The sequence below is a fragment of the Canis aureus genome, chromosome 6 (genome assembly GCF_053574225.1).
Source record: "Canis aureus isolate CA01 chromosome 6, VMU_Caureus_v.1.0, whole genome shotgun sequence".
In the NCBI taxonomy this organism is placed as follows: domain Eukaryota; kingdom Metazoa; phylum Chordata; class Mammalia; order Carnivora; family Canidae; genus Canis; species Canis aureus.
Genome location: NC_135616.1, coordinates 41435302 through 41460415, shown reverse-complemented (window position 1 = coordinate 41460415; position 25114 = coordinate 41435302). Strand labels below are relative to the sequence as shown.

Below are 25114 nucleotides of genomic sequence, written 5' to 3'. Positions count from 1 at the left end.
CATAGACCTCATGTGCCAATGGGACATGCCTGGGGAGAAATGTGTACCTATCAAAGAGGTGGCTCACAATTCAGGCTGCAACACCATCTTCAGCTAGGTGGAAGAGAGAAAAGGTGTGGGGGAGCCAGTTCTGGGCAGGTGACAGGGAAAGTATGTAAACAGAATGAGGTTAGCTACACAGATCTGAGTCATGTTTTCTGCATTGGTGCACGCGTCCTGACATGGACACATCCTTCTCTTCCTGCGTGGGAAGAGACATAGTCTTTGAAGCTGTCCAGTCCCTTACAAAAGGGTAACTTCTATTCTACTTCCAGAGCTTATCCTTTGTCTGCTGTCTCCCAAAATAATCAGCTCAAATTAACCCTTATGCAGAGAGGCATATTCTGCTACCCATCCTTCACATGGGCCTGGCTCAGCCGCCAGGGAAGCCAGCAAGGGGCTCAGCACGGGAAGGGAGGTGGCTGCAGGTTCTGCATCCACACTGACAGACCCAAGGTGGTGCCCCTGCCACACCTGGACAGGAACTCTTAGACCAAGTCTGAACTGCGGCTGACAGGACCTGGGGAAGAAGGACAACGGACCCCATGGAAGCCACATGGAGACCGCTCATGAACTCCAGAGGCTGACATCTGGGTCCACGCTCAGCAGGAGTGAAGCAAATGCACTGAGTAAATTGAGGGATGAGAGACATCACATAAAGTATCTGATAAAGCAGAACAATGGTATCAAGCAGCCAACCAGCTTGTAAAGAAGTTTCACACTCAACATGGCACCTGTCAAGCTTTCCAACTCTGGAAACTATCAATACACTGAATTCATCTTGACCAATCCATCAAGATTGAGCTAAGTGAAGCAAATCTACTTCAGAAAGGATCCCTGGGGGATCCCTGGGTGGCGCAGCGGTTTGGCGCCTGCCTTTGGCCCAGGGCGCGATCCTGGAGACCCGGGATCAAATCCCACATCGGGCTCCCGGTACATGGAGCCTGCTTCTCCCTCTGCCTGTGTCTCTGCCTCTCTCTCTCTCTATGACTATCATAAATAAATTAAAAAATTTAAAAAAAAAAAAAAAAAAGAGAAAGGATCCCTGGTTTTATACTCATGGGTTTATTTCATGTCTGTTTTCCAGTGTATGCCCTAGATTGTGGGGATATACCAAATCTTAGCTTGCCTTATGTAGTATCAAACTTCCAGTTTTTGCAAAACATGCTTCCAGTGAGCAATGAACCACCTAATCATGGAAAAAACAAAATCAGGAGCCTCTAGAAAGTTTCATCAACCTGTAAATAATTAAGAACTGGTTGGTTAGTTTGTACCTTGCTAAGTATTAATTAATCCTAGAGAAGCTCTAACGGCAAGAAAGCCTCCACTCAAATGAAAACTTAGTTATTATAATTTATATTTTAAGTTTTAATTTTAATTCTAGTTAACATACAGTGTTTTCTTAGTATCAGGTATACAATACAGTGATTCAACAATTCCATATATCACCTGGTGCTCATTACAACAGGTGCACTCCTTAATCCCTATCACCTCTTCCATCCATCCTCCTACCTACCTCCCCTCTGGTGACCAGCAGTGTGTTCTCAAGAGTTAGGAATCTGTTTCTTGGTTTCTCTCTTTTTTTCCCTTTGCTCATTTGCTTTGTTTCTTATATTTCACATATGAATGACATCATATGGTATTTGTCTGTCTCTGACTTGCTTACTTCACTTAGCATTATACTCTCCAGATCCACCCATGTTATTGTGTATATATATTGTGTATATATATCTTTATCCATTCATCTATTGATAAACACTTGGGCTGCTTCCACATCGTGGCTATTGTAAAAAATGCTGCTATAAACACCAGAGTGCATGTATCCCTTTAAATTAGTGTTTTCACATTCTTCATGTAAATATGCAGTACTGCAATTACTGGGTCATAAGGTAGCTCTATTTTTAACTTTTTGAGGAAACTCCACACTGTCTTCCCCAGTGGCTACACTAGCTTGCATTCCCACCAACAGAGCATAAGGGTTCCCCTTTCTCCACACCCTCTCCAACATCTGTTATTTCTTGTTGATTTTAGCCATTCTGACAGGTGTGAGGTGGTATCTTATCATGGTTTTGATTTCATTTCTCTGATGATGAGTGATATTGAGCATCTTTTCATGTGTCTGTTGGCCATCTGTATGTCCTTTTTGGAGAAATGTCTGTTCATGTCTTCTGCTCATTTTTTTAATTGAGTTGTAGAAGTTCTTTATATATTTTGGATACTAATACTTTATCTTGTATGTTATTTGCAAATATCCTCTCCCACTCAGTAGATCGTCTTTTAGATTTGTTGGTTGTTTCCTTCACTGTGCAGAAGCTTTTTATTTTGATATAGTCCCAATAATTCATTTTTGCTTTTGTTCCTCTTGCTTCAGGAGACATGTCTAGAAAGATGTTGCTACAGCTGATGTCAGAGAAATTATTGCCTGTGTTCTCTTCTAGGATTTTTATGGCTTTAGGTCTTGAATCCATTTTGAGTTTATTTTTGATGTATAGTATAAGAAAGTGGTTCAATTTCATTCTTTTGCATGTAGTTGTCCAGTTTTCCCAACATCATTTGTTGAAGAGACTTTTTCCCATTTGAAATCTTTCCTGCTTTGTTGAAGACTAATAAATAATATAGTTGTGGGTTTATTTTTGAGTTTTATATTGTGTTCCATAGAATAGATATACGTGTCTATTTTTATGCCAATACCACACTGTCTTGATTACTACAGCTTTGTAATAAAACTTGAAGTCTAGAATGGTGATGCCTTCAGCTTTGCTTTTCTTTCTCATGACTGCTTTCACTCTTTGGGGTCTTTTGTGGTTCCATATAAAATTTAGGTTTGTTCTATTCTATGAAAAATGTTACTGGTATTTTGATAGGGATTGCATTATATGTGTAGATCACTTTGGGTAGTACAGACATTTTCACAGTATTTGTTCTTCCAATCTATGAGCATGGAATGTCTTTCCATTTCTTTGTGTCATCTTCCATTACTTTCATCAATGTTTTATAATTTTCAGAGTAAAGGTTTTCTGCCTCTTAAGTATATTTCTAGGTATTTTTTAATTTTGTTACAGTTGTAAAAGGGATTGCTTTCTTAATTTCTCTTTCTGATGTACAGAAATACAACAGATTTCTCTACATTGATTTTGTATCCTGCAACTTTACTGGATTTATTTATCAATTCTAGCTGTTTTTTTTTTTTGGTGGATCCTTTAGGATTTCTATATATAATATCATGTCATCTGCAAATAGTAAAAGTTTTACTTCTTCCTTATGATTTAGACTCCTTTTATTTATTTTTGTTGTCTGAATGCTTTGACTAGCCTTCTAGTACTATGTTGAATAAAAGTGGTAAGAGTGGACATCCTTGTATTGTTCCTGACCATAGAAGAAACACTCTCAGTTTTTCTCCATTAAGGATGATGTTGGCTATGGATTTCTTATATATGACCTTTGGCATATTGAGGTTTTTCCCTCTAAATCTACTTTGTTGAGAGTTTTTATCATGAATCCATATTGTACTTTGTCAAATGCTTTTTCTGCATCTTTTGAAGTGGTCATATGGTTCTTATCCTTTCTCTTATTGATGCGACATATCATGTTGATTGATTTGTGAATATTGAAACACCCTTGCATCCTGGGAACAAATTTCACTTGATTCAGTAAATAATTTCTTTAACATATTGTTGGATTTGGTTTGCTAATACTTTGTTGAGCAGTTCTGCATCTATGTTCACCAGGAATATTGGCCTATTGATCTCTTCTTTACTTCTGTCTTTATCTGGTTATGGTATTAGGGTAAAGCTGGCCTCATAGAATGAATTTGGAAGCTTTCCTTCCTTTCTATTTTTTGGAGTAGTTCGAGAAGAATAGGTATTGACTCTTCTTTAAATGTTTGGTAAACTTGGCCTATGAAGCCATCTGGCCCTGGACATTTGTTTGTTCGGAGTTTTTTGATTACTGATTCAATTTCTCTGCTGGTTATCTCTCTGTTCAAATCTTGTATTTCTTTCTATTTCAGTTTTGGTAGTTTATATATTTATAGAAATTTATCCATTTCTTCTAGGTTATCCAGTTTGTTAGCATGTAATTTTTCATAATATTCTCTTATAATTGCTTGTATTTCTGTGGCATTGGTTGTTATTTCTTCTCTTTCATTTGCTATTTTATTTATTTGGGTCCTTTTTATTTTTTTCTTGATAGGTCTGGCTAAAGGCTTGTCAATTTTGTTGGGTTTTTCAAAGAACCATCTCCTGGTGTCTTTGATCTGTTCTATTGGTTTTTAGTTTCTATATCATTTATTTCTCTTCTAATCTTTAATATTTCTTTCCTTCTGCTGGCTTTAGATTTTGTCTATTGTTCTCTTTCTGGTTCCTTTAGGTGTCAGATTAAGTTGTTCATTTGAGATTTTTCGTACTTCCTGAGGTGGGCCTGTATTGCTATATATTTTCCTCTCAGGACCATTTTGCTGCATCCCAAAGGTTTTGGACTATTGTGTTTTCATTTTCATTTGTTCCCATGTACTTTTTAAATTTCTGTTTTTATTTTCTGATTGACTCACTCATTGTTTAGTAGGTTGTTATTTAACCCCCATTTATTTATGGTCTTTCCAGATTTACTTATGGTTGACTTCTAGTTTCATAGTGTCATGGTCAGAAAAGATGCATGGTTTGACTTAAATCTTCTTGAATTTGTTGAGGCTTGTTTTATAGCCTAATATGTGAATTATTCTGGAGAACGTTCCATGTGTACCTGAAAAGAATGTATATTCTGCTATTTGAGGATGGAATGTTCTGTTAAATCCATCTGGATCAGTGTGTCATTCAAAGCTATCGTTTCCTTGTTGATTTTTTCCTTCGGGTTGCCATTTCCATGCTGTATGTCCATGCGTTGTTGGCCTGCCTGCTTTCCAAGAGCAGCACAGTGCCCTCCAGGCTCTATCTTAGCCAAGCCTGCTGACTTTAGAACTCCAAGCTTTAAGCCCCACTGGTTGCAAGGACTCAGGAAATTCAGCCCCTCTTGCTTTCCAAGCCAATTGCTATGGGGGTTCATTTTCCCCATGAGCTCCCGTGAGTGCTAGTTTCCTGTTCTTCTCTGAGAACATGGCTCCCTCTCCCCACAGCATTCATGGTCCAATTCTCTCCCAAACCACATCTCTGTACTTCCTACCTTCTTTGATGTGGTCTCTTCTCTCCCTTTAGTTGTGGAGTTTGTTCTGATAGTCTTCAGGTCAATTTCTGGGGTATCTAGGATGATTTGATTGTTACCTACTTGTGTTCATGGGATAAGGTGAGCCTGGGATTCTCCCGTTCTGCCACCATCTTCTAATCCCCAGTTTAAGTGAGATGATTTTCATATGCAATTCTGGCAAATATTCTTTCTTTGGTATGCCAGTATTAACATTACTTAATGGAAAATTCAGGTATACACATACTTCATGTATGTTTTAAGTTTTTTAAATTAAAATCTGAGGACAATAAAATTTTCTTCTGATGAGATCTGTAGACACTGATGAATTAATACTTTAACAATTCTCTCCTGTGAGCCAATAGATCCTCTAGTATTTTAAAAATCCATACATTTTGCAACTTACCTCATATCTGCCCATTTGAATTCGCTACAGAGGAAGGACTCCTGGCGATGATAGAATGAATGAACTGATTTAGAAAAAAGTAAGATCCAAGAATTATATGCTATTACTTTAAGTAACTCTAAGCACTTTAAGCAAAAAAAATTAATCTTTATTGAGCCAATATAGTAAAGCTGCTATCATCCTTACTGAATAACCATAAAAAGATAACTAATTTTTTTTCTTTCAGAAACAACCCAAGGATAATGAAACAAACCATAAGTACCATTTTGAGTGCTGACTACATTAGCTTCATATTTCATTAGGTCACATCCTAAGGTAGATACTAAAAACCAGCACATGAGCATCTAGAGGTACTGATCTGTGACTATCTTAGCTATAATACTTTCTCCCCTGTACTATTATTCAGTAATTGGGATATATAAATGTGAGGGTTTTATAGGCGATCACCAAGTGTTTAAACCGATGAATAGTATTATTACATAATGAGCACATTTCCTTCCGTTGAGCTTATTCATAAAGTATAACATCACTGGATGAATGAAGTAAAATCAAAGGGCAGAGCACTCCTTTGGGTCTATAATTCAGAAATGAATTTCTGTGTGGGCTAATATTTGCTCAAAAGAAGGACATCATTTATGGATTTTTTTTTCCTCAGCTGATAATCATGGACTCTCAGGATGTTGCTGGCGGTCATGTCAACCTGTGATTTTTCCAGTTGTAGAAGTGGACGTGCATGAGAGCCAGCAGATTCTCATTTGCTGCAAAGCTTCTGAACAGGAGCCCTAGCATTAGACCTTCTTGGTTCAAAGCCTGCCTCCATCTCTTATAGGGTTTACCTCAGGCAAGTTCTTTTCCTTTCTCTACTTCAGTTTTTCTTCTGTAAACTGGCGGTAGTAATAGTATATACTTAAAGGGATGATGTGGTGATTATATCACCTAATTCCTGCATAGCATGTTAGAACAGTGCCTGTTCAATATATTTTAGTTACTATTTTATGTATCAATCCAGTGCTTGGGTTTTTGACTACGATTATACAGAATAACTAAAATGAGAACTACAACTTCCAGCTTCCCATTGTGGTGACTTACATCATCCCAAAACACATTATGACCGTTTCACCACTTTTCTCCCAGGGGTCCCAAAACTGGCTCCAATAAGCTTTCATTTCATCCTGGTCATCTCAGGAGAAATCACTTTTGGCTGGGGTGGTGAAGCCTGCCAGAGCAGGTCCCTACATGGAGCTTGCTGAGAAACTGATGTGTAATGGCCAGAGAACTCACATGTCCCCATCTGAGCACCAGCGCCTCCACCACTACCACATCACACTAAAGAGCCTTGCACATGCACACGTGTTGCCTACATGGGTATTTGCTGCTGGATTGGAAGGACAGATGCTAGGGGCAACCGCCCAGCCCCACTCCTCCCAAGGTTCTTACTCTCAGAGCCCACTTCTGTTCCAGAGAGTGGGCAACATGTGCTTCTGGACAAAGTAGGGCAGTCCCAGATCTGGGAGTGAACTGATTAGTCTGTCACCGAGGACAATCCCATCCCTTTGCCTGTGACTGATTTAGGAATAGGTGTGCTACACAATCTGCCAGCGGCCAGGAGGGGAAACCCACTAAGGGGAGACGGGGAAGATCTTTCTTTGTCTCTCCTGGAAAGGAGCACAAAGATGAGTGCCCTGTCCCCCAGCTATGGGATGTTTACTGCACAAGGATGGGAATCCTGGGAAGATGTCCTGAAGCCTGAGAGGAGGACAGAGATGCAGAGGAGGGACACTGGTGACCACCAAGCCTCCGAATCACCAGATGGGGGCCTCAGTCCTGGGCCATGTTGTTACAAAAGACAATGAATCTGTTTCATCATTTAGGCAACTTCTTAAACTATATTATGCATTCCAACCTCCTGAAGGTCTAGTTAAGTATGGCTCTGATTTACGGGGTCTGGGTGGCACCTGAGATTCTGCTTTCCCAGCAAGCCTCTGAGTGACAGCGATGACACTGGTCCATAAATCACACAGGCAGTGGCGGAGATCTAGGTCACTCTGAGCTGGGTGTTCTGTTACTTGCAGCTGAAAGATGCTTAGCACACTTTCTGTTATGGAGGCAATTTGAGATTGAAGATGGGGAGATGGAGGATAAAAAGAAAATAGATGGTCTCTGTGGCTGGATCTGTGAACTTAGAAACCACACTTATTTTAGTGGATAAATTAGCAGAAGATGATAGAGAAAGAGAAAGAGGGATGCCTGGGTGACTCAGCAGTTGAACATCTGCCTCTGGCCCAGGGTGTGATCCCGAGATCCTGGGATCAAGTCCCACATCAGGCTCCTTGCACGTAGCCTGCTTCTTCCTTTGCCTGTGTCTTTGCCTGTCTCTCTCTCTCTCTCTCTCTCTCTCTCTCTCTCCATCTCTCTCATAAATAAATAAATAAATAAATAAATAAATAAATAAATAAATAAATAAAATCTTTAAAAAGAGAGAGAGAAGGAGCAGGCAGAGAGGTTCAGAAACAACAGTCAAGGGGGCCTGAGGGGCTCAATCAGTTCAGCATCTGTCTTCGGCTCAGGTCATGATCCCAGAGTCCTGGGAATTGAGTCCTGCATTGGGCTCCCTGCTCAGCGGGGAGTCTGCTTCTCCCTCTCCTTCTGCTCCTCCCTCTGCTAGTGCTCTCTCGGGGTCTCTCTCTCTCTCAAATAAATAAAATCAAGAAAGAAGAGAAAGAAAGAAAAGAAAAGAAAAGGAAAGAAAAGAAAAGAAAAGTAAAGAAAAGAAAAGAAAAGAAAAGAAAGAAAAGAAAAGAAAGAAGGAAAGAAGGAAAGAAAGAAAGAAAGAAAGAAAGAAAGAAAGAAAGAAAGAAAGACAGACATCACTGGGGGCAAAATTTTCTGGTTTCCAGTGCCCTTCCTCCCTGACACCCAGATGCATCCCTATGCTTAGGAAAACCCTTCTGCTTGCCCCCAAATTATCCTATTAGTTAAGCAATAGGGTCATGTGAGTATGTTTTTATTTATTGAATCAGAAGCTTTCCTTGACAGCATGTACATGTGCTTCTATGTGCCCCATAGCACTGACTATACTCTCTAGGACTTCATACTTGGATATGTAAATATTTATATAGATAGGTATTATATTTATATATATTTATATTCCTTATGCTGGATATATATTCATTTATCTATTTATTCCTCAGCACCTAAAATGGTGTTAGACAGGTAATACATGATCCAAAAATTCTGACTTAGTGAATAAAAAAGATACATATACTGGAGACTTGTAGGAAATATGTATGTGGTTCAACCAATTCCTACTTCACGTAAATCCCCTTCATATAACTTGCTTTCACCAAATCTGTTAGTACTCAACACCTCTGTGCAAATGACTATGAAAATGATAAAGTAATATATATGTTCTCTCTAAAGCCTTAACATTTATGTCATGTTCTTTAACCAGAAGGGTTGTTCTACAGCCAAGCAAAATGGTGCTAATTTGTCATCTTTTTCATGACTCTTATGCAGATACAGTTCATACACATTATGAGTCACCCATCTGCAATCCAGTTGTTTCTATTATATTCCCTGAGTTGTGCAACCATCACAATCAATATTAGAACACCGAAAAAAACAAAATTCTTTAGCAGTCACTTCCCATTTCTCCCCAGGTCTGCTGCTCTAGACAATTGCTAATCTACTTCCCATCTCTATGGATTTGCTGGCTCTGGATATCTCACACCAATAGAATCATACGACATGTGGTCTTCAGTGAATGGCTTCTTTCTGTCACACAGTGTTTTCAAGATTCACCCTTGCTGTGTGTATAATCACTCTGCTCCCTTTCAGCCCGAGTCACCTACACTACAAAGGCGCATGGTGTTTCATCTATCTATGCGTCTTTGGTGGATTTCTGGGTCATTTCCAGTCTCCCGTTACTACAAATAAACTTTATATACACATTCATATAATGTTATCATATGGATGTATATTTTCACTTCTCTTGGGTAGATACCTAGCAGCAGACTTTCCCAGACCCAGGATAACTCTGTGTCTGACCTTGTGAGGACCTACTGATTTTTCCACAGGAGGTGCAACATTTTACATTCCCATCAGCAGAGTGTGAGGGTTTCAATTTCCCTACATTGTCTCCAACACTTGTTGTTATCATCCCAGGAGGTGTAAAGTGTTATCTCATTGTAGTTGTGATCTGCATTTCCCTGATGGCTAAGGAATACTTCATCCTTTGACTGATAAAATCTTAAGTTTTTCTAGATAATTAGCTATCTCTTGGTTGCAGATAAAGTTTCTTTCAGGTGGGCTTTTTTTCCAGCGAAGAATATTTCAATATTTTTAATTTATTTAAAAATTAGGACAACCCACCCATCATAATTTTTACTTAGGTGTTTCACACATATATGCACACTGTCTACAGTTATGTAGTAGTTCTTTATGTGATATAGGTATTTTTAAAATGCACAATGAATAAATAAGATACTAATCCAAAAAAAAAAAAGCTATATTTATCTTTGCAACTATTCTCATGAGAACAGCATGCAGCAGTTCTCAGAGGCTGAACCTTCTCCAGGCAGCTGGATTTTTGTGATTCAGTCTTTGTCTGCCTTTTCACTACACACATTGCACCATGAATACCAAAAACAACACCCTTTCCTAATTTCCCAAACTACAGATATGTAAATCAGAACTTGTAGTTCATGACAAAATCTGGGTTAGGAGAGAATGGTGAAAGTACATGGATTGAAATAAGTGAAAGACTGAATATGCAAATAGAGTAAATGGCCAGATCACATATGGGAACAGAGCTCTGATCGTGATCTGCAGTGGCACACTGAAGACACCAACCCATTACCTGCACTTAACCAGCCCAGAAAGCCCACCTACTACCTACAAGTCAGACTCATCGGAAGTCTCTAAAAACAGTCCATCAAGCCAAACAATAAAGCCTTTAACAATTGGCCCCAAATAGCCAAGACATGATTAATAACAATCAACAAAACTAAAAAGGAACCTACAGAATGGAAGATGATATTTGCAAATGACATATCAGACAAAGGGCTAGTATCCAAGATATATAAAGAATTTATCAAACTCAACACCAAATAACAAATAATCCAGTTAAGAAATGGGCAGAAGACATGACTGTTCACGACTTCTCATTTTTCCAAAGAAGACATTCAGATGGCTAACAGACATATGAAAAAATGCTCGACATCACTTGGCATCAAATCAAAACCACAATGAGATACCACCTCACATCAGTCAGAATGGCTAAAATGAACAAGTCAGGAAATGACAGATGTTGGCAAGAACATGGAGAAAGGAGAACCCTTGTACACTGTTGGTAGGAATGCAAGTTGATGTAGCCACTTTGGAAGACAGTATGGAGATACCTCAAAAAGTTGAAAATAGAACTACCCTATGACCCAGCAGTTGCACTACTAGATACTTATCCAAAGTATACAAAAATAGTGATTTTGTAGAGGCACATGCACCCCAATGTTCATAGCAGCAATGTCCACAATAGCCAAAATATGGAAGCAACCCAAGTGTCCATCAATGGATGAATGTATAAAGAAGATACGGTATATACATAGAATGGAATATTCTTGCTATTTGCAGTGACATGGATGGAACTAGAGGGTATTATGCTAAGTGAAATAGAGAAAGACAAATACCATATGATTTCACTCACATGTGACACAAAACAGATGAGCGTATGGGACAGAAAAAAGAGAGAAAGAAGGAAACAAACCATAAGAGACTGTTAACTTTAGAAAACAAACAGGGTCGTTGGACAAGAGAGGGATGGGGGGAGGGTCACTGGGTGATGGGCATTAAGGAGGGCACGTGATGTGATGAGCACTGGGTGTTGTATGCAACTGATGAATCACTAAATTCTACCCCTGAAACTAATAATACACTATATGTTAACTAACTTGAATTTCAATAAAATATAAATAAATAAATAACTGACAGCTTTCTTAATCCTTGTCTCTACCTCCAGCTCAGAGCCAATCAGAGAAATCCAGATCAGCAATCACATAGGATGCCCTCCTCTAGTTAGCCGTCCTGCAGCTTCCAGCCAACAGCCTCCAGCCAGGGCACCCTGAGAGCCATCCCTGTTCCAACCACAAAGGTCGACCACTCCTCTGTCTGCCTTTGAGTCCCTGCCAGAAGGTGAGTGACAGCAGCAGCCCTTGCTATCATGAGCTCTGAACATGGAGCTCTTGCCTGTTCCTGTTTTTCTGTCTTTGTTTATCTCCACATATTTGACTGTAATATTCTAGCTCAACTTAGAATCTGACAACTTTCTGGATCCTGGTGAAAGAAACAGGATTGCCCTGATAATGAATGTCTTCTGAGCCAATCCTGCAGAGCGAGAAGAGCAAGAGGCTTGCAGTTAAGACACAACTATCAAGGGGTACCTGAGGGGCTCAGTTGGTTGAGCATCTGTCTTCGGCTCAGGTCCTGATCTGAGGGTCCTGAGATCTAGCCCTACACTGGGCTCTTGCTCAGCAGGGAGTCTGCTTCTTCCTCTCCCTCTGCAGCTCCCCCTGTTCATGCTCTCTCTGCCTCTCTCTCTTTCTCTGTCTCTCAAATAAATAAAAATATTAAAAAAAAAAAAAAGACACAATGATTGTGGCTCAAGGCTTCAGGGAACAGCCATGACTGTGGGTGCTATGGCTCCAGACCTGTTTCCCTACCTATGAGATGGGAAGGGCTGGAGCAAGGGGATGCTGTATCTCTAAAATAGTTTCTGTTTCTTGACCACAGAATAGTATAAGTGGTTTCTATATTCACCTCTTCCAACCTTCTCACCTCATTTTCCGTTAACCAGACAGACATCTTACCCATGAACACCACATTCCCTTATGGCAAGCACTCCACAAAATAGTCTTCAGACCCCTTTTAATAAAAAAATTTGGTAGTATTTGTTTAAAATGCAGTTTTCTGGTCCCTATCCCACACTTAATGAATCTGGACCACTGGTGAGGGGCCAGTGTTAGAATCAACACTTCTAATAAGCTCCCAGGTGATCAATTAATAACTACTAATAACCAATGTTTATTCCTATGTTCCTGCATTGTTTCAAATGCTTTATATTCATTCATTCATATGATCCTCAGAGTAACTGTATGGTCAAATTATCCCCATTTCACAGAGGGGAAACTGAGGCACAGATTCTCTGGTCCAAGTTGTAGGAGAGAAGATAGTTTTCCTCAACCATCTTGAGTCCCTGGCTGGATCTGGAAATTAAACTGCAATAACAGTTTAGCAGGACAAAAACATACACATTTTTAAAAATTTTATTTATTTTTTGAGAGAGAGACAGAGAGAGCACAAGTGGGGGCAGAGGCAGAGGCAGAGGCAAAGGCTGTTTTGGGATAGCTGCCCTGTCAGTACCGATGATGACCAAGCACGTAGACCCAGGGATCGGACTCAGACTCCGAGCTCCACCTTCACTCTATGGTTCTGCAACTGGGTTTTGGGATGACCGAGGCCAGATCAGGAGACCCCTTGTACCTCTTCCCCACCGGCTCTGAAGCTGCACTTCCCTCCCTGCAGCCTGAGGCAGACGGACTGGGTATGTGGTTAGTCTCTCAGGTAATAAGCAAGTTACTCTTCCAGGTATGAAAACATTGAGGCCAGGAGAGCCCAATCAAAAAGCCCAGACTCCTCCTCCAGTTTAAACCTCCTCTCTTCCCCAGCTTGGCCTGACCTCAGGCTGCAGGGGCTGCAGTGGGGTAGGCGGAGGGACTGCCTGGGAGTGGTTGCGGCCAGAGCTTCCCAGCTGATCCCAACATGCAGCAGCATTGGAAGGCAACGGGGATGGTTGGCGACCCTCTCAGTGAAGAAAGGAAGAAAAGGGCCACTTGCAGGGGTTCTGGGGGGGCACGCCCTTTGCTGGCTCCTAGCAAACACACAGTCCTGCCCACAGTTGTCCTACCCAGAGCTTTGGGGCTCAGCTCGGAGCCCCCCCGGCCCCCCAACGTTGCTGTGCTGGCAGCATTTCTCGTTGATGAGCTGGAGGCTGATCACCGCATTCCCCTGCTGCGGTGCAGAGAATAATAACAGTACTAATTATAATTGTAATTGTTTTTAAAAGATAAAATGATGTTCTCCAGAGTGTGCCAGCTTGGTAAAAATGCCAGCAGCACAGACCACAAACTGTGAAGACTGTAAATCTAGGAACAGCCTGAAGTTTTATTTCCATGGTTCTTGAAAGCTGCCGAGCACTTGCAAAATCTGAACCGGTTCCCAGGAATCACATACATTTAATTACTCGACATTGACTCCAGATACTTTGCCAATTACTTTTAAGGGGGAGAAAAAGTAGAAAGAACATGTATTAAGGAGAATTGTGATTCAGTAGCTAAAAGGGCCTTCTCTCCGTACAGAGAATATTTGACATGAAGAGCAGGTTCAGTTCTGGGTTCACCCTGAAAACACTCGAAATGTCCTTATTCTGTGTCCCTCCAAGGCCCACTCCACCCCCATCTTCCACCAAAAAACACCCATATGGATGTACGTATCACACACGTGTGCATGGCAGTGATGAGGTGACTTGGGTGGTATTTGCAATTATGGAAGGCAGCATGGGATTTTGGGGTGTGCACATGAGAAGGGAAGCCTCATCAAGGGGTGTCTGGGTGTCTCAGTCGGTGAAGAAATTGACTCTTGATTTCAGCTCAGGTCCTGATATTAGGGTTGTGAGATCGAGCCCCACACCTGGCTCTGCACTCAGTGTAGTGTGGAGCCTGCTTAGGATTCTCTCTCTCTCTCTCTGCTCCTCCCCACCACACTGGCTTGCTCACTCTAAAATAAATAAATCTTTAAATAACAATAAAACAGGGGCACTGGGGGTCTCAGTGGGTTAAGCATCAGCCTTCAGCTCAGGTCATGATCTCAGGGTTCTGAGACTGACTCCCACATGGGGCTCCCTACTCAGCGAGGAGCCTGCTTCTCCCTCTGCCCCTCCCCCTGCTCATGCTCTCTCTCTCTCTCTCTCTCTCTCTCTCTCTCTGATAAATAAGTAAAATCTTTAAAAAAACAAACAAACGTAGAGTCAGGAAGGCCTGAGGGGGCAGCCTGCAAGCCAGTAGGGGAGGAAGGACACTTTCCACGTAAGACTTGCATTAAAAAAAAAAAAAAAAAAGGAAAAATCTGTCCCTGCAAGAGGGCACCCCCCACCGCCCACAGCCAGGGACACACTGCTACAACCTCTTCCTCTTTCTCAATGATGTCTTATTCAGAACAATGCTCCCCAATTTTCTCCTGAAACCTAATAAGGAGAGCTGACCTTTGCTTTGTCTCTTCGGACTTGCCTTTGGTTTGCTACACTTTGCTCAGCCACAATTGCAATTCCTCTGCTCTTCCTAAGTATACTCATTTTGCTTGTAAGATAAGGGACTATTTTATTTTTGAGGTTGGCAGGTCCTGCAGGGCTGGCTTTGAGTTCTGCCTTTACTATAATTTTAATGTGACCTTGGGCAGCTTATATAAACTCTGAGTCTCCGTTTCCTGTAAAACAGGAATAGTGTCATTTCTATCACAGCACTACGCCTCACTGAGCGGGTGGGGAGGTGCTAAAATTGAGGACATCTGTGATACTAGAAAAATCTCACCCTTCCCTTCTCTTCAATTTGTTCAACCAAATCCAGAACCACCTGTCTGCCCTCCCCCAGCCTGTTGACATTAACATCACTCTACTGCTCCAAGCAGATAACCTGACTGTTCACCGTAAGAACTTCCCAAAAGATTAACCAGCTCTTCAAGGGAAGCATCCACAGAGTGGTTGCAGCCTGAGATTCCCTTGCTTCAAAATCTTTGCCCTGCCGTCTCCACCCATTCCAGACCATGACAGACTCAACATACAACGAGCAGTGCCGGGACAACATACACAATAGAACTCTGACCCACAATATGCAGCAGCCAGCCCAAGAACGAGTCATCATCAACAGTAACCAGCAGGGGAAGCCAACCTACTGCCTACAAATCAGACTTCTAGGAAGTCAGCTCCCTGTCTCTAGCAAACAGTCTACGAAGCCAGTGACTCCGGTAATAATTAGCCTCAAGCCGCCAGCACTTGATGAATAATTGTGAAGTCCCTCTTTCCCACTCCTCTGCCTTTCTTTGTGTCTGTGCTGAATGTAGGTGATGGTGGCTGATTCCTTTGCTCTGAATACATAGTCTTTGCCTGTTCTCGTCTAGATGGTCTTCATTTCCATGACGGCCTTGTCGTGATCTTATCCAATCCCAATTAAGGCTACGTCGGGAAGTAAACATTTTCATATTTCTGACAGTTAAGGCTCTCTGAACAAATTTTTTAAAAAGATTTTTAACTTATTTATTCATGAGAGGCACAGAGAGAGAGGCAGAGACATAGAGGGAGAAGCAGGCTCCCTGCAAGGAGCCCAATGTGGGACTTGATCCCAGGACCCCAGGATCACGACCTGAGCCGAAGGCAGATGCTCAACCGCTGAGCCACCAAGACACCCCTCTGAGCAAATTTTACTGGAATCTGGTGAAGGGATAAGTCTTGGAAGTTAATGGGCATGCAGCTGCCATAGAACTCCAGAAAGATTCAGCTTTCTGGAGGTACGCATTTATATTTCAAGGGAGGATGAAACCCAGACAGGGAGACATTCTGGGGTTGTAAGCAAGGCCTAGAAGCTTGTCTTCTATATCCCCTGGAGACATTTATTTCCATTCATGGGGATCCGCCTCTTCCAACTGCTTGTGGGCAGCCCGCTGAAGTGCATGCCATCCTATATAAACAGATTGACAATTTCAGGGTTCTTCTCCTGTGATGCAAGGAGTCCCGTTGTACACACAGACTCACCCACCTGGCTCTCACCTCCAAAAAGAGAGGAATTGGCATGTGGGGAACTGATGCAGTTATTGCTGTAAATAAATGATAATCTGCCTGGCTCCAGAGACCTCATAGTTTCAAGATGACATAAACAAATAAAAATGTATAAAATGTAATATTATAGCTTTAAAGATACTAAGATACTAAAGGTATTTTTAAAGATATTAGAAGTTGATTTGCACCCACCTCCCCTTGGAGAGACTTGCCTGAAACCAAACTTCAAATGGTCTGTAAATTCTGACCTTTCCTTCCCTCTGTGTGAGACAAGACTGTCAAGGTTGTGTTCTTCCCTCCTGCTGTGTCTTATCAACAGTTGGTACTGGCAGTAGTTGGAGAGTAGCTGGTGTTTGATACAACCACGATTTTTGAGCACCTAGTAAATGCCGGAGGCTGCTCTGGGTACCTGGGCTATGCCAGTAAACAAAACAAAATTTGTCAGAGCTTCTCCTGTGTCTGCTGTTTCTTAAAAATAACCAGCTTGGGGCATCTGGGTGATTCAATTGGTTAAGCATCTGACTCTTTGTTTCAGCTCTGGTCATGATCTCAGGGTTATGGGGTCGAGTCCCATGTGGGGCTTTACTCTCAGTGGAGAATCTGCTTGAGATTCTCTCCTTCTGCCCCTCCCCCTGCTCATACTCTCTCTTGCTCTCTAAAATAAATAAATAAATAAATAAATAAATAAATAAATAAATAAATAAATAAATAAATCTTAAAAGAAAAACAGCTCAAGATTCTCCTTATGCAAAAGAGGCATATTTTGACTAACATAGTCTACACCCATTCAGCTTGAAAGACGGAAGGGCATTAGCCTCTGGGACATCTGGGGCGAGGGCGTTCAGGAAGAGGGACAGCAGGAGCCCCTGTGAACTGAAACCAAGTGTGAATCAGGCCACAACTACAGTTGCAGATCATCCTAAAATACCTCCTTAACTGTACCTTCAAAGAGATTTGTCTATTTCCATATCTTCATTGTATTTGCAACTCAACTCCCAATTAGAAATGCAGAACTGTAACTATCAGTGTGCAAGAAAAGGGAGTTAATAAATTATGCCTGACATTTCTAGACGGAAGTTTCTTTACAAGGATTAAACTTCAGTGTGCTTAGGAAACTAAATATTTTATAGGATTTGCAGCAAGAAAATGCCAGAGGGAAGGCCAAATTTTTAATAGCAAAAACCAAAGGAATTGAAATGTCTTTGCATTTGCAAGTCCTTCTCAACACCGGGAAAAAAAATCCAATTTCAGTCTTTAAAACACAATGAAAGATTGTTGCTGAGTGTTAAAAACATCTTTCTTTGCTTTCATTTTTATTTTTTAATTAATTACCTTTTTAAAAAGATTTATTTATTTATTTATTTATTTATTTATTTATTTATTTATTTGACAGAGAGAGAGGACACATGCATGGGGGAGGAGCAGAGGGAGAGGGAGGAGTGACTCCCTGTTAACAGGGAGCCCCCATACGGAGCTGGATCCCAGGACCCCAGATCAGGACCTGAGCTGAAGGCAGACGCTTCACCAACTGAGCCACCCAGGTACCTCAGTAGTTTTTATTTTATTAAATTAATAAAAACTTAGTCATATGCCATAAATAAGTAGAAAGCCCTTACCCCAGACCTATGTCAGGTAAGAAGTAAGAATAGCCTTGCCCTTGATCAATTCACAGCCTCAGGAGAGGAACATATAGATAAGTAACTGCAATACAAATGTTAGGAAAAACAGGGGGACTATTCACCAGGCATGATGGAGCTCTCAGAGGAAGGAGCCAGCACTTCCAACATGACAGCAGCAAACTCAGTGCTGGTGGAGTGTCCAGCATTGCTCTGGGTTGCTTTACCACTAGTAGGTCACTGATCTGAACCACTGTGCCATGACATAGAAATTGGTTTTGATTGCATTGTAGTTGTGGAAACTAAAGCACAGAGAGGTTAAGGAACTTGCCCAAGGTTAACATAGTGAGTATGTGACCTGAATAGAGCTCATGGTACCTGGGACCCAGAGCTGCTTCTCTAAGAGTGGGAGTTTCCGTTTCTGGAGTCTGACTGGTCTTGCTAACACACTGCAGGGGAGGAAGACATTTTCCTGCACCAGCTGAGTTTCCCTGGCTGGATCTGAACAAAGTTTTTCTGCCATGTAGCATTGTATCAACTTTAGGTATACAGCATAATTATTTGACTTGTGTATACATTGTGAAATCAAGCCTTCACCACACATAGTACAATTTACTTTTCTTGTGATGAAACCTTCTAGGATTTACTCCCTTAGCAACTTTCAAAGCTACAGTAAAGAATTATTACCCTTGCAAAGCCGCCACCAGGCTGTGCACTGCCTCCCCAGGACTTACTCATCTGATAACTGGGAGTGTGGGCCTTTTGATTCCCTTCACCCATTTATCCCACCCCCCCACTCCCAACTGTGGCAACCACTAGTCTGTTCTCTGCATTATAAGTTGAGGTGGTTTTTTGGATTCCATATATAAATGATATTATTCTGTGTTTGTCTTTCTCCGTCTGGCTTAGTTCATTTAGCATAATGCCCCAAATCATGAATTATTACTGAATTCATTTATTAGTTCTAAAAGTTTCTTAGGGAGTCTTTAGGGTTTTCTATCTATAGTATCATGTTATCTGCAAATAGAGACAGTTTTATGTCTTCCATTTGCTTTTGGCCTAATCAGTGTGGCTAGGACTTACAATACTGTGTTGAACAAGTGGCAAAAATAGGCATCCTTGTCTCCTTCCTGATCTCAGAGGAAGAGCTCTCAGTTTTTCACAGGCTTTTGTCTTTTTACCCTTTGTTATGCTGATGTACATCCCTCTACACCTACCCTCGAGCTTTTTATCTTGAATGGGTATTGACTTTTGTGAAAAACTTTCTTTTTTTTTTTTTTTAAACTTTCCTTTTTTTTTTTTGTTAAAAATTTCCCCTTGACCCTCTTAGGGTCCCCACTGGGTCTAAAACAGAACAAGAAGCTTTGATAGCTTTTAGACAAGGTAGTAATAGATTTGTGAAGCATTAAAAAAAAAAAAAAAGATTTGTGAAGCATTGACAAGACAAATGGGAGTGGGTGGTGAAGAAGTAAAGTAGGAAGATGAGGGCTGGTTTAACAGGGTTTGTTTGTACAGGTTTCCTGGTCCCAAATTCCCCATCTCCAGGAGTCTGGTGATGGGTCCCTGGTACAGGGAGGACACCTTTTACTTGGGGTTTTATGACCTGTTTCAGGGAGGAAAGGCTGATCAGAGTGGACTGGGGAGATCAGAGTGACCTTCTTGACTCTGCTATTCTATTTAATCCTCCATATTTTAGGGTAGTGTGTCCTGAGCCCCATCAATGTACATATGAAAAGTCCCAGGCCCCCTTGTTGACTTCACATCAGTACAGCACTCCTGTCCCTCTGTTGGCACACCTCTAACTCAGTTCCCAGGCAGGAACAAATGCTTTCTGGGCTTCCTCCACTTCAAACTTCAAAGCCAAATGAATGCCCCGTGCCTTCGTTCACTGGGCTCCCTCTACAGACAAACATTCACGGGTCCTTCAAGACCTATCCCACACCCATGAAGCCCTGTGCATTCCATTCACTTAGTGCTTTGCCTATGCTGTCTACACCAGCAGTCCCTATGCCTGAGCTCACCTGCCAATCCTATAAAGATTCTGGGGCTTGGGTCCCACCTCTAAGACTTCGACTCAGTTGGTTTCAGGCAAGTTTTGAATTTTTGAAGGGCCAGGTCCTGGTATGCATCCTCAGCACCTCTCCCAAGGTCTGGCACAAGGTAGGCTTCAATCACACATCATGTATTTGTTGAGTGAATGAGACAAGCAGCACACATGCCCACTCTGTGACTCAGATGCTCTTATTATCCCAGTTTGCAGTTGAGGACATTGAGGCTCAAGGACATTTGCCCAAGATTCCAGGGAGTAAACTGGCTTTCATTGTTCGGATGCCAAATCCAATGCTCTGCCCACACCTGGGGAGGAAGAATGGCCCCAGCCCCATGCCTAGCGCATGTGGAAGAGCCAGCCCCTATGAAGGAAAGTTCCCCTTTTGCTTATCTCAATGCCAAGTTGGGGGGGGGGTTGTTGGGCTGCTCCAGTACTCTGTAAAGTTTGCTGAATTTGAAGGTTCTCCTTAAAACTCATGCTTCCTTAAAACTGTTCCCATATTCTTGTTTTTAATGAATTATGAGCCATCACTTATTTATAATCCATTTACAGCTGCCTTTATGGGGCAGAAAATGAACTACTTGCCAAGGTAATTACCCTTTTTATAGACTTAGAACAAATGCTCATAGCCCATTCCTTTCTAAAAGGCCATTGTGCTAGGTTTCTGCTCTTTTTTGACCTGCCTGAATCTCTACACTCATTATGGATCTAGTTAGCATTATTTTTCTAACTCGCCCTAGAAGCCAGACTGATTTATGCAGAAAGCTGGCTTCTTTCTGTAAGAGCTCAAGCATTTTTAGCAAAATGCTGTTCCTTTCCCAAGAGTGAGCAGGTGCCTTAAGACTGACACAGCCTTCCCTAGGCACAAGCTGATAATCTGCTCTTCATAGATCCTATCACTCAGATGTGTGGCTTACTTGTCCAGTCAGGTGGCGAGGAGGGAGCCCTGCAATTTGTTCAGCTCAGGGCAGGAAACATCAGGGCATTTATGCCAAGGAAAAATAAAATCACTAGTTATCGATTGGACTGAATATTCATATTTAATAGTTATATTTAGTATTCCTATTCTTGGGCAGCCCAGGTGTCTCAGTGGTTTAGCACCACCTTCAGCCCAGGACCTGATCCTGGAGACCCGGGATCGAGTCCCACATTGGGCTCCTTGCATGGAGCCTGCTTCTCTCTCTGCCTGTGCCTCTGCTTCTCTCTCTGTGTCCCTCATGAGTAAATAAATAAAATCTTAAAAAAAAAAAGTTAGTATTCCGTTTCTTAAATGTATATAAATGTATACACATGGAGCAAGACATTATTCAGTCAGTAATTATTCTAGAAATTATCCTAGTTTCTAGAAGGAACCTAACACATGAAAGCTGCTGTTACCAGTTACCTCATGCAAGAATCACCTTGATCACTTTTTGCTGAACATTGTTAGATTAGACAACTGAAGTCCTCTAAACCCTGACTGTAATTTCTAGAGATGATATTAAACATGCATTTTAAAGAGTGAGGCTAAGAGATGCAGTAGAATTTCCAGTGGGTGATAGATACGATTCCAGTAGTCCAGATTAGGTAAGAAACAGGATTTTAAGGCACAAATGCAATAGGCCTGCAGTCAATATCACTGGAGGGATTTGGTTTCTGACCATAGTTCAGAAACGAGCCAGGTCTGGACTCTTGTTCGCTCTTTCCATGCTTAGAAGCAAAAACTTTGAGCTCAGCTCCAGTGTTTGCCTAAAGATTGGCTGGCAAATGGACCGTGGGAAGCCTTGAGATGTCATTTAGCCTACGATGCAGTGATTCTAAGCTTTATTCAGGCATGGTGGTTATGCCGTAAGCAGCTGTGTGATTTTAGGTGAGTCACTGAGCCTGTTTCCAGCCCAGGCGTCCTTACTGTGAAATGAGGCATCTGTGAATCTGTGGCAAGACACCAGGGAAGATGGAGTAATCTGTAGGTGGAACAGATCACAGGAGGATCCAGCACTGTGTAGAAAAGATAGGGATGTTCCACATCACGGGCATACCTGGGCATCTCTTCCTGTCTCTGAGAGAAGGAAAGGATGGGAGAGTGGGTGGAAGGGAAAAGAGAGAATGGGACAGTGGATGAGTGAGGGGATGAACATACAAGCAGGTCAGTGAGTGAAGGCAGAGTCCCTCCAACCTCCAGTCTTTATGGTCTTCCAGTGCTTCTCTGGAGGAGGCGAGTGGGGCCACCCTACCTCACCCTCAGCCTCACTGATTTCTGCAGGAGCCTGGTCAGCATGCTCCACACTGCAACTTTCTCATGGCTGCTGTTTTTCTTGAGGATTTTTTGATAATGATGGTTGTACTTCAGAAAAATGTGTGTTTGAAACATAACACTTTAGAGAGAAAGGAGGCTAAAATTTATTCACTTCTACCCTTTACTTTTACAGATGAAGAAAACACAGACCATATTTTGTTACCAGTTGCTTGGACAATGCCTGAAGTATCTGAGGACTTCATAAACATGAACTTTCAGTAATAATGAGACACTTTGTAGAGAATGCCCAACAAAAGGTGGCCTATTAACATCTATGCTGTTTCTCACCTGCTGTCTTGAATCTCCCTGAACTATAAATACATAAGGAAAGAGATTATGAGGAACTTCTTAATTTTGCACCAAATACACACTTGGCACACTGCAATGCTCATAAATATGCACTACCCAGCCACACAATGCACGCACATGTAATGGACACACATGTGCACAGCACACATATGCACATACATACGTGTATATGTGCACACAGATGCACATGTGTATATGTATCAGGGCTGGGACGTGTGTGCACATATATATGTATCTACACACACATACACACATGTGCACACAGGCACACAGCAGACATGCACATACATGTGTGCACATACCATCTACATTCACAACTCTACACCAGGAGGTGCTGGGCCAGTCCATGGCACTCACTGCATGGCTGACAAGGCCATGGCTGACTTCACTTAGTGTCTCCTGCCTCTGTGAGACCATGCCCTCGGTCTTTCTCCATGAACCATTTTGTTTGGTTGAAAGGATTTGGAGGACACCTAATCCAATAAGAGAACCATACATTTGATTTGGTCTTTGCTATCAGCTCATGTCTTTAGCTTATGTATCTTTCAATCTTGTAAATCTCAGAATGTCTGGATTCTGTTTTCTTCTCTTTAAACCATGCTTTCAGGGCAGCCCCGGTAGCTCAGCGGTTTAGCGCCGCCTTCAGCCCAGGGCGTGATCCTGGAGACCCGGAATCGAGTCCCACATCGGGCTCCCTGCATGGAGCCTGCTTCTCCCCCTCCCTCTGCCTGTCTCTTTCTCTTTCTCCCTCTCTCTCTCTCTCTCTCTCTGTCTCTCATAAATAAATAAAATTTTAAAATAATAATAAATAAACCATGCTTTCAAACACACCAATGTGACTTCATCAAAATTAAGTAACCTCGCCAAAGGAATGAAAAGACAAGTCATTGGCTAGGAGAATATGCTTGTAGATCACATTTCTGACAATGGACTTGTATCCAGAACATACAAAGAACTCTTAAAACTCACTAATAAAAAAAAAAAAAAAAAAGGGAATTATTTATTTATTTATTTATTTATTTTTTAAATAGAATTTTTTAAATGGGCAAACGATTTGAACAGACACCTCACCAAAGAAGACATGTGGTTGATAAAGCACATGTAAGATGTTCAACCTAACTGGTCAGTAGGAAATGCAAACCTAAACCACAAGGAGATACTACTCCTTATCTGTTGGTGAAGAGCAACTGGAGCTCTCACCCACTGCTGGCAAGAACGGAAGATACACGAGCACTTTGGAAGCAGTCTGCGGTATCCCACGACCCAGCAACCTCTCTCCTAGAGATTTACCCAAGGGAAATAAAAACAGAACTTCACTCAAAAACCAGGAAGCAGGGATCCCTGGGTGGCTCAGCAGTTTGGCACCTGCCTTCAGTCCAGGGCATGATCCTGGGGACCCGGGATCAAGTCCCACGTCGGGGTCCCTGCAAGAAGCCTGCTTCTCCCTCTGCCTGAATCTCTGCTCCCCGCCCCCACCCCCACCCCCCGCTGTGTCTCTCATGAATAAATAAGTAAAATCTTTTTTTTTTTTTTTTAATAAATAAGTAAAATCTTAAAAAAAAAAAAAGTATGCAGAGACGCCTGGGTGGATGGCTCATTTGGTTAAACACATGACTCTGAATTTTGCCTGAGGTCATGATCTCAGGGTCATGGGATCAAGTCCTGCATCAGGCTCCAAATGCAGCAGAGAGTCTGCTTGAGATTATCTTTCTCCCTTTGCACCCACTGCACCTTCATCCCCCCTCTAAACGAAACAAAACAAACAAAAACTGTTATGCAGATGTTTATAGTGGCCTTCTTTGTAATTGCCAAAAAGTGAAAGATACCTACGTGTTCTTCAACAGACAATGGCTCAACTGTGATACAGCAAGTAGCAACAAGTGGTGCATCTAAACAGTGAAAAAATACTCAAAATTTAAAAAAGACTAAACTGCTGATACACGCAACAACATGGGTAAACTGGACATGCATATGCTGAGTGATACAAGCCAGACTCAAAGGCTCCCTACTGCAGGACTCTGTTCAGAACATACCTGGAAAATACAAAACCATAGAGACAGAATCTAGGCGCTGGACCTGGAAGCAGGTGCTTAACTCCAATGGGGCAGGATGATGTAATCATCCTGTATTGATTTTGATGGTAGTCACATGACTGTATACACTCATCAAAACTCCCAGACTGCACCCAAGAAAGGATGGGGCCCTTGCTGGCTCAGTAGGCAGAGCATCTGACTCTTGATCTCAGGGTCATGAGTTTGAGCCCCACGTTGGGTGTGGAGCCACTTAAAAATAAAAAAGGATGGATTTTGCCATGAGTAAATTAAACCTTCAAACAAATAAGCCAACTATTTTCTGAGTACCTCTTTCT

The 25114-nt window shown here is 41.8% G+C and overlaps 1 long non-coding RNA gene across 4 annotated transcripts in view; it reads left to right on the top strand.

Annotated features, from left to right (window-relative positions):
- The window catches only part of LOC144315180 (uncharacterized), a 28099-nt gene extending 5260 nt beyond the window's left edge, over positions 1 to 22839 (top strand). Inside the window, exons 3-7 of one of the 4 annotated variants that reach the window (XR_013380939.1) lie at positions 6276 to 6461; positions 11639 to 11806; positions 15292 to 15688; positions 17890 to 18037; positions 22571 to 22839. This is a non-coding gene — a long non-coding RNA (uncharacterized LOC144315180). The remainder of the gene's footprint in view (positions 1 to 6275; positions 6462 to 11638; positions 11807 to 15291; positions 15689 to 17889; positions 18038 to 22570) is intronic. The other 3 variants (XR_013380938.1, XR_013380940.1, XR_013380941.1) reach the window with 3 other exon arrangements.
- Positions 22840 to 25114: the final 2275 nt, after the last annotated feature.